Source organism: Pseudophryne corroboree (assembly GCF_028390025.1).
Source record: "Pseudophryne corroboree isolate aPseCor3 chromosome 3 unlocalized genomic scaffold, aPseCor3.hap2 SUPER_3_unloc_54, whole genome shotgun sequence".
In the NCBI taxonomy this organism is placed as follows: Eukaryota; Metazoa; Chordata; class Amphibia; order Anura; family Myobatrachidae; genus Pseudophryne; species Pseudophryne corroboree.
The window spans coordinates 529,470-549,144 of record NW_026967546.1 but is presented as its reverse complement, the minus strand read 5'-3'; the positions used below and the strand labels follow the sequence as shown (position 1 = coordinate 549,144).

The window sequence follows — 19,675 nt, the reverse complement described above, 5'->3', positions numbered from 1 at the left end:
CCCGAATATACCAAAGTGACTGTTACTATATGATCTGTAGAGCAGCTGTGTGTGTATTATACACTGATATTATACTGTTTCACCTTAGTTTAATCTAACACTATGCAAATTACATTGTACTATTCTTTGGGTTATTTAGGCACAACGTCTGTCTGATATAAAGACAGAAGATATAGAGGGAGAAGAAGAGACGTATGTGACTGATATAAAGGCAGATAATATAGATAGAGAAGAAGAGACGTATGTGACCGATATGAAGGCAGAAGATATAGAGGGAGAAGAGACGTATGTGACTGATATGAAGGCAGAAGATAGAGAGGGAGAAGAAGCGACATATGTGACTGATATGAATGGAGAAGATATAGAGGGAGAAGAAGATACGTATGTGACTGATATAAAGGCAGAAGATATAGAGGGAGAAGAGACGTATGTGACTGATATGAAGGCAGAAGATAGAGATGGAGAAGAAGAGACGTATGTGACTGATATAAAGGCAGAAGATAGAGATGGAGAAGAAGAGGCGTATGTGACTGATATGAATGGAGAAGATATAGATGGAGAAGAAGAGACGTATGTGACTGATATAAAGGCAGAAGATCCAGAGGGAGAAGAAGAGACGTATGTGACTGATATAAAGGCAGAAGATATAGAGGGAGAAGTAGAGACGTATGTGACTGATATAAAGGCAGAAGATATAAAGGGAGAAGAAGAGACGTATGTGACTGATATAAAGGCAGAAGATACAGAGGGAGAAGAAGAGACGTATGTGACTGATATAAAGGCAGAAGATACAGAGGGAGAAGAAGAGATGTATGTGACTGATATAAAGGCAGAAGATATAGAGGGAGAAGTAGAGACGTATGTGACTGATATAAAGGCAGAAGATATAAAGGGAGAAGAAGAGACGTATGTGACTGATATAAAGGCAGAAGATACAGAGGGAGAAGAAGAGACGTATGTGACTGATATAAAGGCAGAAGATACAGAGGGAGAAGAAGAGACGTATGTGACTGATATGAAGGCAGAAGATATAGAGGGAGAAGAAGAGACGTATGTGACTGATATAAAGGCAGAAGATATAGAGGGAGAAGAAGAGACATATGTGACTGATATAAAGGCAGAAGATATAGAGGGAGAAGAAGAGACGTATGTGACTGATATAAAGGCAGAAGATGTAGAGGGAGAAGAAGAGACGTATGTGAGGGGTGATCAGCAGTGTAAGGAGGAGGAGATCCCTACAGATATCAGCACAGGTGAGTAATAAACACTTATTACAGAAGTCACATATTCTCATTGCTCAGTCACTACAGCAATCTCTTATACTACACCCTCCTCCGCCATCAGCCCTGTTCTCAGTTGGGTGTTTATAACACAAGGTTATCCATGACAAATATCACATGTAGAGAGTTATTACACACAACACTATAATGTTATTAAAAGTAACAAGCATAAGTTTATTATTAGTGATTATATAGAAATGTGTATGTATGTATGTATGTATATAATATAATTAGTATTGTTTTTTGTGGAGTGCCTAATTTATATGCATTTTGTTAGATGATGCAGGTATGAAATATTTCCTGCTATACAATAGACCTGAGATCACCAAATACAATTCGTATAAGATTCAGAAATAAAATGAAATTTTAATCTAGAACTTCAAGTAAAACAGATTAAAAGCTTATCACAAGTACATATCTGTATAATCATAAGACAAGCATTTTGCACTTGTTGTCACCCTTGCATGGGCGGGCTTGTTCTTATCCACTCCAATTCACTCAATACAAATTGCGTATCAACCAACGCGTTTCGTCAATAGTGACTTTTCAGGGGTGTTTTCTGTTAAAGGCTTTATCCTCAAATATCAGTTGTGTAGACTTTAAATAATTGTGTAACCTTCAGACGGTAATTGTGGACTTGTTCATGATGAACACATTCCTAATTACTTGTGAATAATAGTTCCTGCTCTGTGCAGTTCTGAGGTTATGACTTTAGGGAATGTAATGGTCAGATCAAATATTGCTCAATCTAAGTAGCCTTACTACATACATAAATGTGTCTTGCATTACTATTTTAACTAACAATAATAAACAGTGGAGTTTTAGTTCATGTATTGCTCTGTGCATTTAAGCCTGCAGCCCCCGACAAGGGACCCCACTATACTGCAGGTCTTACTCTATTGCTCAAAATAATTACCATAAAAACAGCTATCACATTAGTGTTAGACTTTAGGTGTACTCTCAGCGGCAGAACAGTGGCTGAAAGGCTTGGATAGGTTTTCAGAGCACCAGTCTGACGTGCAACCACATCTCACGTGGCCCTCCAATTCACCAGATCTGGGACTGTGGGACTGCTTGGCTGGGTCTGGCATTGTACTGTTGGTGCAGTTCCTGATGCGTTTGGAATGATTGGTGGTTGTTAGGCGCCCTAAATGCCTGTGGTCCCGATTTGTCATGATCTACTATCGCCCACTGTTCCGCCATTGAGATTCTTGGTGTCCAGGCTTCTTCCACTGTAGATGGATACTACTCACTGTCTACAAGGCATCACCAACAAACAAATGTCGGTCTCGGCCACAACCAATGGCTCCCTTTTGCCAGTCGCATCACGTGCACGACCCATGGTTCCATCTGAAAAAGAAACAATGTCTCAACAAATTTGCATTGTATCAATACCTCAGACATTCACAATGATCATCCAGTAGTTTTAGTGTCACCATCTACACACATGTGCACGTCCCATGTCGTTAATATACCCGGTGGAACTGCCATGTCGCCATCCGTCACACGCTCCAACGCATCAAAGTGACGTCATCTGACACATGCTATGTCCGGGGACATGGAGAGAACCTCGTCCACGTGACCTATAGTAACCAATGAGGACAAAAGTATCAAGTAACCTACCGATCATATTCTATGCTCTTAGCTATATATATCTTTCTCCGGCAGGGTCCACAGGTTATCCACAGGATAACATTGGGATATGATGACGTGACAGCGGATTTGCACCAAACAGTCAAAGCTTTCGGCCTCCCAGCATGCAATGGGCCTGTCCATATATTCCTGGCTCAGGCAAATCAGTTTTTTGTTTGGTGCGGCAGGAGCCGGACCATGGTCAGAGGGCTGCTTTTTTTTTTATAGCAGCCATAAGTTTTCTTATTTTATTTTTATAGTATTACTATTTTTTTTGAGTGATCTTTGTAAAAAAGCATCTTATACGCACCTTAGAGTCGCTCCAACAACTCCCTGTCGGATCTCGACAACGCTTACCCACGTGTACAGTGAGGCAGGCACAGTTTCTGGTGAACCTTCATGGGCTACTTTGCACAGACATTATCCAATGTAGCTGAGCAGTTTATACCAGCTCCTATACCAGTGATAGATTTCCCTATTAACCCTTACATGCAACATTCATTCTGAGGTTTATACACCTAGGGAATTGTCAGCCTCTCAAAAAAGCAGACTAAAAGGCTGGTGGTAAGTAAATCACATAGATATGATACAACATCTTCGCAGTCGTTTTAGATGAGGATTCATTGGAGGATGAGGACTCATTGCACTTCGGAAGGTCTCCGCTCAGTGGACATATCATCTGAGCTAATTAGTGCTATGTAAGCCAGTCTATCCTTAGAAGAGGCAGCAGAGCCTGTGTTAAAAACTAAGGCAACTGTGTTTAAACATCCCAAAACAGCTGATTGAAATTTTGGGTTATGTCCAGTAGGAAGTTAGAATTCCAAGAAATGGAATTCCAATTTCTCATACGTCCTAGAGGATGCTGGGGTCCACTTTAGTACCATGGGGTATAGACGGTTCCACAGGAGCCATGGGCACTTTAAGACTTTCAGAGTGTGAACTGGCTTCTCCCTCTATGCCCCTCCTCCAAACCTCAGTTTAGAAAATGTGCTCAGGCAGACTGGTCGCACTCTAGTGGAGCTCTACTGAGTTTCACTAAAAAAGGTGAGTTGTGTGTTGTTTTTTTTTCATGGAGGCTGCTGGCAACAGTCTCCCTGCTTCGTGGGACTTAGGGGGAAGAAGTAGGAACCAACTTCCTAAAGAGTTTCATGGCTCTGCTTCTTGCTGACAGGACACCATTAGCTCCTGAAGGGTACTGAACACTAGCTGCGGCTATGCGCTCACTCTCACAGCACGCCGTCACCCCCCTCACAGAGCCAGAAGTCAGAAGACAGGTGAGTGTACAGAAGAAAGAATCTGCAGTCATCGTGACGGCTAAAAGGTGCCGCGCAGCGGGCGGGAACGCTGTGCACCATGCTACCCATTACACAGTCACAGCAGGGTGCACGGTGCGGGGGGGGGGGGGTGGCGCTCTGGGCAGCATGAAACCTACTCAAAACTGGCTAAAAGGGGACATAAGATGCCGAGGCACATTCCTAGCCCCCGCCAGTATAAAAAATAGTGTTGAAATTTCTGAGGAGAAACGCACCATTACGGGGGCGGGGCTTCCTCCTCAGTCAGCTAGCACACTGCTCAGCGCCATTTTCTCCACACAGGCTGCAGGAGAAGAAACGCTGGTCCCCCTCCACTACTGAACCAAGTATCAGGGTGTAAATAAGGGGGGGCACAGTGTATTTGTATTGTATAATTTGACATTATAAAAGCGCTACAGGTCTCTGTGGACATTTTAGATTACACAGGGATTTTATATTGGCGCTGAGTTTTGATCTGGCTAATCCTTTCTGTGTCCCTCTGACAGATTTTACTGTGGGTCTGTCCCCTATAATCCCCGGAGTGTCTGTGGTATGTTTGTGCACGAGTGTGACATGTCTGAGGCAGGGAGCTCTTCCCCTGAGGGAGCCATTATGGGGACACAGAGATGTAATGTGGTGGCGCTACCGGCACACCACGAGCCTGTATGGGTGAAAGAATTACGTGATAGTGTGAATCATATCAGTAAGAGATTGGATAAGTCTGAGTCTCATGCAGAAACCTGGAGAAAATCAGTCGAAGATGTGATTTTTAATAGTTCTGCTTATTCATCCACAGAGAACCCCTCTGGGTCACATAAAAGACTATTTGCACAAATAGTACATACAGATACCAACACGGACTCTGATTCCTGTGTCGACACTAGTGATTCCAGAGGAATAGATCCAAAATTAGCGAAAACATTCAGTACATGATTGTTGCTATAAAGGAGGTGTTACAAGTTACAGAAGCCCCTCCTGTACCTCAGGAGAAGGCTTACTTTTATAAAGAAAGAGAATTAACGTAACTTCTCCATCTCATGAGCTGAACACACTCTTTCAGGGAGTCTGGGTGAACCCTGAAAAGAAATTTCAGATTCCCAAAAGATTTCAGGTAGCTTATCCTTTCCCGGCAGAGGACAGGAAAAGGTGAGAGTCACCCCCCGATTTAGACAGTGCCCTGTCACGTTTAACAAAAAAGGTGATTCTCACTGCGCCTGGGATGGCTTCCCTAAAGGAGCCGGCAGACCTCAAGTTAGAGACTACGTTAAAATCTATTAATGTGGCCAATATGACATTACTCAGACCTACCATTGCCTGCGCGTGGGTGAGTAGTGCTATTGAAAAATGGTCAGAAAACTTGTCATCAGAGATTGACACAATAGATAAAGACGAGATTCTTCTAACGTTGGGTCATATCAAAGACGCTGCTGCATATATTCTAGAGGCCATGAAAGATATTGGGCTTTTGGGATCAAAGCCGCTACCATGGCTATTTCAGCAAGGAGGGCGTTGTGGATTCGCCAATGAAATGCTGACACAGATTCCAAAAGAAATATGGAGGCTCTCCCGTATAAAGGTGAGGCCTTGTTTGGAGATGGGCTGGATGCTTTAGTCTCTACGGCTACCGCAGGTAAGTCGACATTCTTGTCTTATGCTCCTGGGCCGGCTAAAAAGAAACATCACTCTCAGATGCAGTCCTTTCGGCCCAATAAATACAAAAAGGGTAAAAGTTCCCCTTTCTTTGCGGGTAGAGGAAGGGGAAAAGGAAAAAAAAGTCTGCAGCGTCACAGGAGCAGAAATCAACCCCTGCTTCTTACAAATCTCCCTTGCGGGGAGTCCGCTCAAGTGGGGGCACGTCTGAAACTTTTCAGTCAGTTCTGGGGTCAATCTGGCCTGGGTATCCGTTCACATGGTCGACCGTGCTATGGTCGACAGTCATTAGGTCGACCACTATTGGTCGACATTGACATGGTCGACATGGACACATGGTCGACACATGAAAATGGTCGACACATGAAAAGGTCGACATGAGTTTTTGAAAAAAAATATTTTGGGGAACTTTTCCATACTTTACGATCCACGTGGACTACGATTGGAATGGTAATCTGTGCCGAGCGAAGCGGTAGTGGAGCGAAGGCACCATGCCCGAAGCATGGCGAGCGAAGCGAGGCGGTGCACTAATTGGGGTTCCCAGTCACATTACGCAAAAAACGTAAAAAACAGCATGTCGACCTTTTCACGTGTCGACCTTTCATGCGTCGACCATTCTCATGTGTCGATCATGTGTCCATGTCGACCAATAGTGGTCGACCTAATGACTGTCGACCATAACATGGTCGACCAGTCATACCGGAACCTCTGGCCTGGACCCGTGGATTTTACAGATTGTGTCCCACGGGTACAAACTGGAGTTTCAAGACGTTCCCCCAGGCCGATTTTTCAAATTGGCCTTACCAGCTTCGCTTCCAGACAGGGAAGTAGTAGCAACAGCAATACAAAAATTGTGTCAGGATCAAGTCATTGTCCTGGTTCCCTTGTCACAACAAGGAGCCTATTTGTAGTTCCGAAGCCGGACGGCTCGGTCAGACCAATCCTAAACCTGAAAAATCTGAATCTCTACCTGCAAAGGTTCAAGTTCAAGATGGAATCTCTGAGGGCAGTGATTTCCAGTCTGGAGGAGGGGGAATTCATGGTGTCAGTGGACATAAAAGATACCTACTTGCATGTTCCCATTTATCCTCCCCATCAAGCTTATCTGAGATTCGCGATACAGGATTGTCATTACCAATTTCAGACGTTGCCGTTTGGATTTTCCACGGCTCCGAGGGTGTTCACCAAGGTAATGGCGGAGATGATGGTCCTCCTTCGACAGCAAGGAGTCAATATAATTCCTTACCTGGACGATCTCCTGAAAAAAGCGAGGTCCAGGGAAAAGTTGGTGCAAAATACTGCACTCTCCCTGACAATACTTCAACATCACGGTTGGATCATAAATTTTCCAAAGTCACAATTAGAACCGACGACAAGATTGTCCTTTCTGGGGATGATACTGGACACAGCAGTACAGAGGGTATTTCTTCCAGTAGAAAAGGCTCTGGAAATCCAGAGAATGGTCAAACAAGTCCTGAAACCAACAAGAGTGTCGATTCATCAATGCATTTGGTTGTTGGGAAAGATGATAGCGGCCTACGAGGCCATACAGTTTGGCCGATTCCATGCCAGACTATTCCAGTAAGACCTGTTGGACAAGTGGTCCGGATCCCATCTAAACATGCATCAGAGGATAATCCTGTCATCCAAAGCCAGAATTTTGCTCCTGTGGTGGCTACACAGTTCTCACCTCCTAGAGAGACGCAGATATGGGATTCAGGACTGGATCCTGGTGACCACGGATGCAAGTCTTCGAGGCTGTAGAGATGTCACACGGGGGGAAAACTTCCAAGGAATATGGTCAAGTCAAGAAACTTGTCTTCACATAAATGTTCTGGAGTTGAGAGCCATTTACTACGGCCTTCTACAAGTGGTGCATCTTCTTCAAGATCAACCCGTACAGATCCAGTCAGACAATGTAACAGCAGTCGCGTACATAAACCACCAGGGCGGAACGAAAAGCAGAGCGGCAATGGCAGAGGTGTCAAAGATCCTCCGCTGCGCAGAAAGACATGCAAGAGCTCTGTCGGCAGTTTTAATTCCGGGAGTGGACAACTGGGAAGCAGACTTCCTCAGCAGACACGATCTCCATCCAGGAGAATAGGGCCTCCACCAAGAAGTCTTCGCAGAGTCGACAGGTCTTTGGGGAATTCCTCAAATAGACATGATGGCATCTCATCGCAACAAGAAGCTTCAGGGATTTTGTTCCAGGTCGAGAGACCCTCAAGCAATAGCAGTGGATGCACTGGTCGCCCAGTGGGTGTTTCGGTCGGTGTATGTCTTCCCTCCACTTCTACTGATACCAAAAGTTCTCAAAATAATAAGAAGAACAGGAGTTCGTGCAATCCTCATTGTCCCAGACTGGCTAAGGAGGGCTTGGTATCCAGATCTTCAGGAGTTGCTCATGGAAGATCCTCTGCCTCTTCCTCTCCGTGAGGACCTGCTGCAGCAGGGGCCGTGCGTTTATCAAGACTTACCGGGGCTACGTATGACGGCATGGCTGTTGAGTGCCGGATCCTAGCCCGAAAGGGTATTCCCAAAGAAGTCATTCCCACTTTTATTCAGGCCAGGAAAGGAGTAACGTCTAAACATTACAACCGTATTTGGAGAAAATATGTGTCTTGGTGTGAAACCAAGAAGGCTCCAACGGAAGAGTTTCAGTTAGGACGTTTACTCCATTTTCTCCAGGCGGGTGTGGATGCAGGCCTACGATTGGGTTCAATCATGGTCCAGATTTCGGCTTTGTCCATTTTCTTTCCGAAACAATTGGCCTCCCTTCCAGAAGTTCAGACATTCGTGAAAGGGGTGCTACACATCCAACCTCCGTTTGTGCCTCCTATGGCACCATGGGATCTTAACGTGATGTTACGATTCTTTCAATCGGATTGGTTTGAACCTCTCCAGGAGATAGAGTTAAAATTTCTCACTTGGAAAGTGGTCATGCTGTTGGCCTTGGCATCCGCAAGATGGGTGTCTGAGTTAGGGGCCTTGTCTCACGAGAGCCCTTACTTGGTTTTCCATGAAGATAGGGCTGAGTTACGAACTCGTCAGCAATTTCTTTCAAAGGTGGTTTCTTTTTTCCATATAAACCAACCAATTGTGGTGCCAGTGGCTACTGACACCTTAACAGCTTGAAAGTCTCTGGTCGTGGTCAGGGCTTTGAAAATCTATGTTGCCAGAACGGCTCGGATAAGAAAAACAGAGGCACTGTTTGTCCTGTATGCTTCCAACAAGATTGGGTGTTCTGCTTCAAAGCAGAAGAATGCGCTGTCGAATACTGTGACTGAGGCAACCTGCTGAAGGCCTAACAGTTATGTGTGTGCACTACGGGATAGTACGTATATTATGTATACATCCACTAAGCAAAGGGTTCTCATATTCACTAGTATAATATGAAAGCATAACAGAATCCATTTTGATTCTAGCTAGATGATATAGCAAATTCATCTTGAACTTTATACACACCCTGAGAGAAAAACAACTTTGTTGGCTGAGTATTAATTCCACATACGCACTTTCTAAAAGCTCAGAGTCCAGATGTAATTCCTAATATGGACACAGTTGACGATCACGAGTATCATTTTAGTATTCTTGATAATTGTCCCAATATTGCATAACTATATTGCCTAACATTGTATTCCAGAAGAATGAAATCATATGGGAGTGATATACAAAATGGGCGTTACTTTGTATTATATAAAACTCATTGTTGATACGTGTATGTCATTGTTAAATGATTTGAGACAGGACGAGAGGATGTCCCTCGTCCCTGTATACGGGCGTGGCCCTTTGAATAAATAATAATTGATTTTTATAAATCCGTTTTCAATTCATTAATTTTACTTAACAACCCAAACAGCAACAAGATGGTTAATTTAGTTAACCAAGAGAATTCAACAAGATGGGGGCTATGTCCTTGGAACTATAGATCTCAATCTCTTCATCAAATTCTCAAAGGGGTGTGCCAGCCAGCAGCTGATGATGGAAGGAACATCCAAAGTCATTACAGCACTGGTAAGTATAGAATACCATGGTATGTGCTATATTCCAGTACATGCTGTTTCTATACCTGCCAGCTGTCTGTGTGATTGTATTTTTTATAATATGAGAATAAGTGGAGAGATTGGACACTAGTAAAATAACTCAGGGACCTGTTTGTTGTTGTTGTTTGTTTGTAAAATTAATACCAAAATTATGTCCAAATCGGTTGAAGGACCAAGTAACTCGGAAATGATGATTGGCAGATGCTGTTGCATGTAAATAAGAATACCAAAATTAATTCAAAGATTTGAGCAAAGAAACAGTGACCTGTGTTTTTCACTCTATGAATGATTGCGTGAATAAGTGCTTTGGACCAAGAGCCAAATAAAATAAAGTAAAAAGCACATAGATCACCTCCCCTTGTTAGTCAGCTATACGTGTAAGAAGGATACATGAAATAAATAGAGTGAACAACCCGAGGTTGTAGGGATTATATGTAATTGAGTGTAACTATATATTGCAATACTGAGCTGCTAAGAGTTGCTGGTTGTTTTAGGCATGTTGCTTTGTGATAGTAGTCTGTGATAAGAGGATCTACTGCAGTTTCCCAGTTGACAGACGTGTCGCGTGTGTGAAAAATTGCAGGGATTGCGAATTTTTCCGGCGTATGGGAAGGGCAGGGAGGATTAACTCTAAGTGTGCATATCATGTATGGAAGAAATATTCCATAGAAGCTCAAATTTTGTATAGTACTGTGACAAAAGGTACAGTATATGTTTTGCATTTCAATCATGCTGTATAATATTGGCCTGATCAACCAATACTAAGCGTATTTTGAAATCGGCAAAACTGTTGAAATCTGCAAGAAATTGAAGTTTGCAAACCGTATTTAAATTTTTTTTTGTGTTATGGTTTTTTGTGGGTGGAACATAATGTTCAGTTAAGTATATTCTCAGATCTGTGTCTAATAGAAACCTTATGTCTGTGATTGGCATGGTTACAAGTTTTGAAATAAAGTTTATATATTTATATATATATATATTTGTGAACTGAGGAAACAAAAGTTGATGTCCGTGTTCAAATGGCTTTTGGCAAATCTGTAGTTAAAATTACGTGTTTATCTAATGTTACTATCTAACTATGAAGTGAAGTTTCCATATGGTATTGTTTAACACGTAAATATTCTTTAATGCAATATATTGTGAGGAGGTCTGCCAGCAGAAAGAAAAAAAAAAGAAAAAAAAAAACCCCTTCAGTTTCCAATGCTGTGTGAAGCACAGAGAGCTAGGGGGCTGTAACAGCGCAGCATCGTGCCCCCACCTTTCCAGCAGCAGTGTAAGCCATGACGCAGTAAAGAAAAAAAAGTGTTCAGTGAGCTTTAATTTTTTTCATCTAACAAGATAGATCATAATAAGCATAAGTCAGTGATTCCAAATTTTTTTTTTAATCATGTGGCCCTAGAATATCAGAATTTTTTTTCACGGCACCCCTAGGAAAGGAGAATGTATTATTGAGAAATGTAAAGGTAGATATTACATTAGGTGGATGGCGTTTATATGTCATCCTTAGAGTCAGTTGTGTGGTGAGGGACAATATTTGCTTCTGTTTGGCCACATATTTTATGACTGGCAGCCACCAGCACTGGATAATTTGAATTGGTACTAGACCATCAACCCAGGGCACCCCTGCAAATGTCCTAGGCACCCCAGGGTAGCTACGGCACACAGTTTGGGAGCCTCTGGCATAGGCAATACTCTAGAAATGTTTGTTATACAAACTATCTACTCTAGTTTTAATATAAAAAGCTAATATCTTTACCAGATAACCTGTAGAAAATGCTGCCAATTTCTTTCTACAGCATAACTGTAATCAGAAAATATAAGAACAAAAAAATCCCAGCAACAGATTGCTGGAGATACGCTGACAGTGTTAACGCTGACAGATCTGCATCTGGTATACAGTCAAGAAGACAACGCCCTAACTATGGTGGGCTATACGGGGAAAAGGTTTTCAAAGCAGCAGACGCAGCAACTAAAATCATAGGGAAAGATAAAGGAATACGCATTCTTTAATGTATATGCTGTAAATCAAACATTGCGACAAGCAATTAATCACTACGATTCCAGTATTAACATACTTTTAGACAATTCTTCAAAGTTATTTGGAAGAATCCTAATGTAAAAGTTACCCTGGGTATTTCTCAAGATTCCAGGAAGAATAAAGTAGGAACAGATTAAGTTGGATGCATAGCATATCTATATATCACTTACCCTGGGTTCGTGAGGTAAAAAAATATGCTTGCTAAAATCCATCTCATTGTATAGGCATCGATATAATACATTGCAAAAGTTCTTAGTGGACTGCACAATATGCAGTGATGAACCAGGTTCCGTAGCCAGGAAGTGTGGGGATATGATTGTATAGAATAGTTATACAGATAGAAATGTGAGCAGGAGCGTTGTTCAGTTTTGTAAGTGATTTTTCAGTGAATATGTATATGTGCCAAAACATCCATGGGATGGACACAGTCCAAGAAAAGTTTGCTTGGAAGCAAATAAGAGTGTGCATGAAAAAAAAAAAAAAAATGTACAGTTGTGTGGACTGGCCAGTCTGAATGATATGTTGAGAAATGTAACCAGTATGTGGATGATATACCTTTGTGTTATAAATTATTTGAAGTATTGGTGTCAGATACTAAACAGTTGTGTTTTTTTTACAGAAAAGACCACAAGGTGGCGCAAGACAAAAGTCAACGGTGTGCTGACATAGTTAACTACCTAGACATTATTTGGCACTAGGCCAAAGATAGTTAAAACCCTTAGAGGGTGGAGTCTTGGTATACATTTATTGATAGATAGATAGATATGTATGACCAGATGATAAATCTCTAGATACAGTAATTTTTTTTTTGGAAATGCTATATGCAAACATTCAAGTTCATAACCAAAGAAATTATAGAAGGTAATACAATATTACACTTTATCATAAATAAAACATTATGAATACACAGTCAGAGCCAAACCATCCACTTATGCATAAGCAAGAACATATATGTTTAATACTGAGTATATAGGTTTAATACTGAGGTTAAGCAGTAGATAGTATATGATGTGTACATTTTACCTCTGACAGTATACAACTTAAATATAAAAAGCAATAGTGTAGCTTACGGAGAGATTTCAGATTTAAAGATATATCCCTTCACTCAATAGGGGATATATGAACCAACAGGGAAATTGTAACAAATGATTTGTTCCATGAAAAATGTGTTTATTAGGACACATAAACTCACTGACATACTACATACATAAAGTGCATGGGTGAATCTGGACCAGTTAAAGTGACCGTGTGATAGATGTAAATCTCTCACCATATAATGGGATTGCGTTGGGCTAGCTTAAAGAAGTAACATGGGTCCGAGGCTGAAAATAGCCTAGGCACCACCGCAGATGGTTTATTCAGCGTATCAGTCCTTTTACTTGCTTCACTGATCACCCGATTCCCCCGTCCAAGAACCTATCCTGGTAGGGTTTCCTCTGGTGGCACAGTGATGCCCAGCTCAGAGTGTTTCCCGATTCACAGGATCCACCACAACTTAGATACAGCTGCATACTTGTCTTCCTCACCCCCAAAAGTGGGGAGTATAAGGAATATAATGTGGATGAGTAAGACAATTATAATGATTACATTTAAAGGAATTGAAAAAAAAACAAAAAAAAAAACTGATTAACAGGAGAATAATTTCTCGAGCATCCATAGGGGATAATGGGATGGTGAATTGGTGAATTAGTATTATTAATAATAAAGTGTTGTTGCCAATTTTCATTAAGGGGAAATTTTCATGAGTTATGCAAGTCTAAGGGTAATTAACATGAAATAGATTCACAAGCTTTCTATAGTGGGATGAAGTTTAATGGAGAAGTGTACATTGTGTTTTGGCATGGGACCAAAATAATTTATGTGATAATAAGAGGGATCGTGATGGTGATAAAGAAAGCTATAGCATGTTTACTGCAGATGGTTGGGTTGATTAAAAACAACATTGTTTTAATACAACATAGTTTAATGCTAAAAAGGAACTATAGTATGTGTAACAGGTGTTAAGGGGTTATTTGAGAAATGAATAATAAGGCCAGAGGTGTGAGCTATTGTTTCAAAAGACAGTAAAGTTTCTTTACTGATAGAAAGAGTTTATAGGAGTTTGAAAAAATATTTTGTGTTTAATATGTGTAATGTTGAGAATAAAAAGTCATAATGTGACAAGGAAAGTTTAAAGAATTGAGCATTATTAATCTACAAAAGAGACAGGAAAGGCAGAATTTGAATCATGGCATGGTCCAATCGTTGGTTCAATAGTGGTAGAATTACACCTAAGCCTCTGCTTAGTCTCTCTTCTATATCATTTTTTGTTATTCTTTTTGGAAACCAGCAAAGATATGTTATCCCGCAAAGATATATTATCCAGAGACTGATTCAAAACTACAAAATGATTTGACGATTCAAATGTGTCACACAAATTATTTAAACAGTTACAAGAATATCAAAAGCTGCAAGAACCTTGGAAAGATATTTAACCAACACGAAAACACACAGTCCGGCACAGGACAATCACTAAGAGAGTGAAGACGGTGTTATGATGAGAAGTTGCTTATGTTTTGGTTCCATTACAGATCGCATAGGATGGTCCTTGGCAAGTACCGCTGACTCTGATACAGCCGTTGCAAAGGCTGCAGAAGAAGGACACCTAGATCCATGAGCTTGCAATGAAATGAAAAGGTCAGAGACCAGAGCTTAAAGGAACCTAACAATAAAAACAATTGTATGGAGATACAATACAGAGACTGTTACTACTGTTACTACCACAGAGTTGTATTTGAATGAACCCTTCAATCAAGATAGAGATGATTATGATCATTGATAATAGACTATGTGCTTATAAGCTAGTATCCTACAGAACTTTTAATATTTTTTTTTTTTTGAAAGTATACGGGAGCGACGTTATTTATAACAGCATTAAGACTTAATTTATTTATTTTTCTTTGAAGAGAGAGCGAGCAAACGTGTGGTGTAGGTATGAGTACTCATCCATTATTGTGGATGGGAATTATTTCAATAAGACCCTTCCTTCCTCTTTTCTTTTCTAAGCAGGAAATCCAGAGGGATTTATGACCGGTGTAACGAACACACACTTTGAAAAACGTGGTTGTGAGTATTATACTCTACTTGAAGACAGATGTATAGATTAATGCATGGATACATTTAAGTAATTTAGGATATTATTCTGAGGAGTATCCAGTCCAGCAATACCATTAATTGTTGGAAAGATTTTAAGTACTGCAGCTATATAAATTGTATTGCTAATAATTATTTAAGAATATTATAATTGTTAGATACGTATACATAGACACTAGCAGGCCAAAGTTCTCTATGCAGGTTACATTTGATGTGATTACCAAAACTTTATAGAGTCGTGATAATAGTGAAACACGGTACATGTGTATAGATACAACAGTATCTCAAGAAATAACCACTGGTGATAATATTAGCTACACATATCGGGTGTATTTCAGTTAGTGGAAATAAAATAGGTCAATAATACAGAAAAAAATTTTTTATCTTATGTAGATAGAAAAGGTTGATTTAAGGGAATGTGAAAGGATTGTTACAATATACTAACCTAAGGTTTCTAGATGTGCTAGATATAATGAGTTAGGTATATATATAGTAATGGTTACATATGATGTTCATTAAGGTTTATGATGTAATATGTATTTTACTAGGAGTAGATTCAAAGGTTAAAGGAAGATATCATACATAACGGGGAATGGTAGTTGTCACCATGTCTTTAGGATATGATATATATAATTGGTTACCTATTAATTCTAAAAAAATGTTTGGTATTTAAGAAGATTGATTTAGCAATTTTATACAAAAACATATATTAACTTGAGAAAAGTTTTCTTGCAGGATGAACTATTCCAAAAAAGAGTAATTGACTCAGTAATCAGGAAACATGTTCCTGCCACCAGAGTATCAATAAAACCTCGAAGTGGTAAAGGTGGCTAATAAGTTCTCCTATGGCTAATGAAGTCGTATGATTAATCAACTGGAAGTTGACGTTTTATTTCAATTAAATTATTGATAACATGATTGAACTTTATGATAGGATATTCCAGAACTGTGGACATTTGTGATGATTCCAGGACATTGGACATGAACTATTACGATACCATATTGTTCTACATTTTTTAATACCACAAATTGGAGGATATTGTTGCTGTCCGGAAACAGCACTTTAAGCTCAATGCTGAGCTTATTTGACCAAAGACATTACGGATCCTGATACGTGTAATGCCAAGTATATAAAGGAGGTCCATGATAAAAAAAGAACTTTAACCAAGGCATTATGATATGGACTGGAAAAGATAAATGTTTAAATCCTAGTATTCAATTTTCAGGATTAGGAAAATGTTTTTTAAATATATTGTATGTGATTGTATGTGATGATGTATTCTGTGATGAGGCTTATTCTTTGGTAACCCCGATGTGATTATAGACATTCATTTGATGTTCACCGCATACAGGTGCGGCCTATGTTGTATTTAGAAGGCTACTGTCAAACGCAGAATAGCAATACTACATGAAATGATTATTAGTGAAATATACGTTCCCAGAAATTCTCCTGAGATGACAGGGTACATGGATAATGTCCCTGATCAAAGGGTGGAGCTGTCGAATACTGTGACTGAGGCAACCTGCTGAAGGCCTAACAGTTATGTGTGTGCACTACGGGATAGTACGTATATTATGTATACATCCACTAAGCAAAGGGTTCTCATATTCACTAGTATAATATGAAAGCATAACAGAATCCATTTTGATTCTAGCTAGATGATATAGCAAATTCATCTTGAACTTTATACACACCCTGAGAGAAAAACAACTTTGTTGGCTGAGTATTAATTCCACATACGCACTTTCTAAAAGCTCAGAGTCCAGATGTAATTCCTAATATGGACACAGTTGACGATCACGAGTATCATTTTAGTATTCTTGATAATTGTCCCAATATTGCATAACTATATTGCCTAACATTGTATTCCAGAAGAATGAAATCATATGGGAGTGATATACAAAATGGGCGTTACTTTGTATTATATAAAACTCATTGTTGATACGTGTATGTCATTGTTAAATGATTTGAGACAGGACGAGAGGATGTCCCTCGTCCCTGTATACGGGCGTGGCCCTTTGAATAAATAATAATTGATTTTTATAAATCCGTTTTCAATTCATTAATTTTACTTAACAACCCAAACAGCAACAAGATGGTTAATTTAGTTAACCAAGAGAATTCAACAGCGCGCTGGGTCAGAGGTAAGATTCAGCACGCTCATTCCACGGCAGGATTGCCGGTACCGAATTCGGTGACTGCCCATTCTACTAGAAAGGTGGGCCCGTCCTGGGCGGCTGCCCGGGGGGTCTCGGCATTACAACTTTGCCGAGCAGCTACTTGGTCAGGGGCAAACACGTTTGCTAAGTTTTACAAGTTTGACACCTTGGCCGATGAGGACCTACAGTTTGGTCAATCGGTGCTGCAAGGTCATCCGCACTCTCCCACCTGTACTGGAGCTTTGGTATAACCCCATGGTACTAAAGTGGACCCCAGCATCCTCTAGGACGTATGATAAAACAGGATTTTAATACCTACCGGTAAATCCTTTTCTCCTAGTCCGTAGAGGATGCTGGGTACCCAGCTCAGTGTGTACTTTTCCTGCAATTGTTAATTTGTTAAAAATGTTTTCAGCACGGTTGCTGTAATGTTCATGCCCGTTGGCATGTATTTTGTTGAATGCCATGTGTGCGGCATGGTTGAAGTGTGAGCTGGTATGAATCTCACCATTAACTAAAAAAGTATATCCTTTCCTCAAAATGTCCTGGGCACAGTTCCTATACTGAGGTCTGGAGGAGGGGCATAGAGGGAGGAGCCAGTTCACACTCTGAAAAAGTCTTAAAGTGCCCATGGCTCCTGCGGAACCATCTATACCCCATGGTACTGAAGTGGACCCCAGCATCCTCTACGGACTAGGAGAAAAGGATTTACCGGCAGGTATTAAAATCCCATTTATCCTCGTCCAGCTGGGGACTGTTTAAAAAAACAAAAAGGGAGGTGGGTCCCAAAGTAAATTTGCAGGTCTTAGATTGGTGCGAAAATCTACATTACTTTTGTTTCACCGAGGGCTGTGCGCCCTGTCCACTCTTGTGCCTAGCCGTGCTGTTGGAGTCGTGTGGAGAGGCTGACTGGGGATCATCGATGACCGCGGCGGGAGACACGGAGCGGAGCTGCTTTCCCGGCATCTGATGCGGTGCATACTATGGGGATTGGTGGCCTCAGCAGGGACACGTCAGGTTAGTCAGCTCACCCGCCCGCAGCCTGTCATCACTCCAGCAGTGTCCCGGCATCTCCCCTCTCCTCCTAACCCATGGTGCTATGGGGGAATCTGGCGGAGCTGTGAATTATAGAGGACATACACGTGTGGTTACTGTGCAGCCAGATACGCTACCCTGTGCAACTGTATCCTAGTACCCTCTCCTCTCCTGCCTTATTACAGACCTGGTTCACCCGCCATAGCCGGCCAGTTTCTTCTGATCTGGGCTTCCCTGCCAGAAGTGCCATCTTGAAAACTGGCAATATAGCCACATGCCCTCCTGAAACCAGCCGCTTCTCTGGGAGCTACAGACACTGACAGCCCATGATCAGTGCCCTTCACTACAGCCTCAGTGATTTCTGGCAGGGACTTCTGCCGCTGCGGCCCTACCTGGGCAGTAAGTGGTGGTCTGAACTGCTTTTATTATTATTATTGCCTGGCCTCCACTCCTGCTCTGTCGACTCCCTCTGGTGGCAGACTGTGCTGACTACATCCTCCATACTGTTTGACTGCTGCTGGGTTTTTTTCCCCTCCTGCTCCCCTCAATCCCCGCAAGATCCAATTAGAGCTCTTGGGGCATCAGTATAGCTATGGCTTAACAGTCCACGTGTCCAGGACAGTAGCAGGCTCCAGTTGCTGGCTCCTATAAATTACTTTACTGCTCAAGGATGGCACCTTCTTGCTATTACCCATAAACAACTGACCTCACAATGTTTCTGTAACCGATGGCCACTGGGGGTCTATGCTCACTGATGTCTCCCTATTTCCACACTTCAATACTTCTGCTATGTCACTACTGGCCTCCTGACCTTGTTCTCTAATCTCCGTAATGTTATGCTGAAGAATGGGCAGAACTGGAAAATCATCTCATAAGAAAGCTAAACCTCGTCCTCAACAGGAAACCTCTCAAACTGACTTGAGACCTTTTCTTCTTCCTAATCAACTAACATTGAGCCCCAGTCCTGATCATTCAGAATCTTTTCCCATCCCGTCTTCTTCAAGTCCTTCCATGATGGCTTTAACCCATGGCAAACGAAGTGGGCTCTCTTCTTCTCTCGGTTCTCCTTCAAACTCTTTAACCGCCCAGTAACCTTAAATCGAAGAGCAGATGCACTTTCTCGTTCTTTTCAAATGGATGATTCACTCAACTCCTCTGAGAAACAATTTATTCTGTACTGTTCCTCTACCTCCTCCGGGGAGAACTTTTGTAGCACCAAAATTTTGCAGGAAATAGCTTACGTGGGCTCATTCTTCATCTTTCATGGGTCATTCCAGTGGTCTTAAGACTCTTAAGTTCATTCAGCGATTCTACTGGTGGCCACATCTTAAAATTTATGTCTTTGAATTTGTAGCAGCCTGTTCCAAGTGTGTTCAACATAAAAGTCCACAAACATCTCCCTTGGGTTTTCTT

At 41.3% G+C, this 19,675-nt stretch overlaps 1 protein-coding gene across 1 annotated transcript in view; it reads left to right on the top strand.

The window, feature by feature from the left end:
* The first annotated feature begins 1,133 nt into the window (after window positions 1-1,133).
* The window catches only part of LOC134984430 (oocyte zinc finger protein XlCOF6.1-like), a 213,781-nt gene continuing 195,239 nt past the window's right edge, over window positions 1,134-19,675 (top strand). Inside the window, exon 1 of the mRNA XM_063950011.1 lies at window positions 1,134-1,253. The gene's annotated coding sequence lies outside the window, so the exon portion shown is untranslated. The remainder of the gene's footprint in view (window positions 1,254-19,675) is intronic.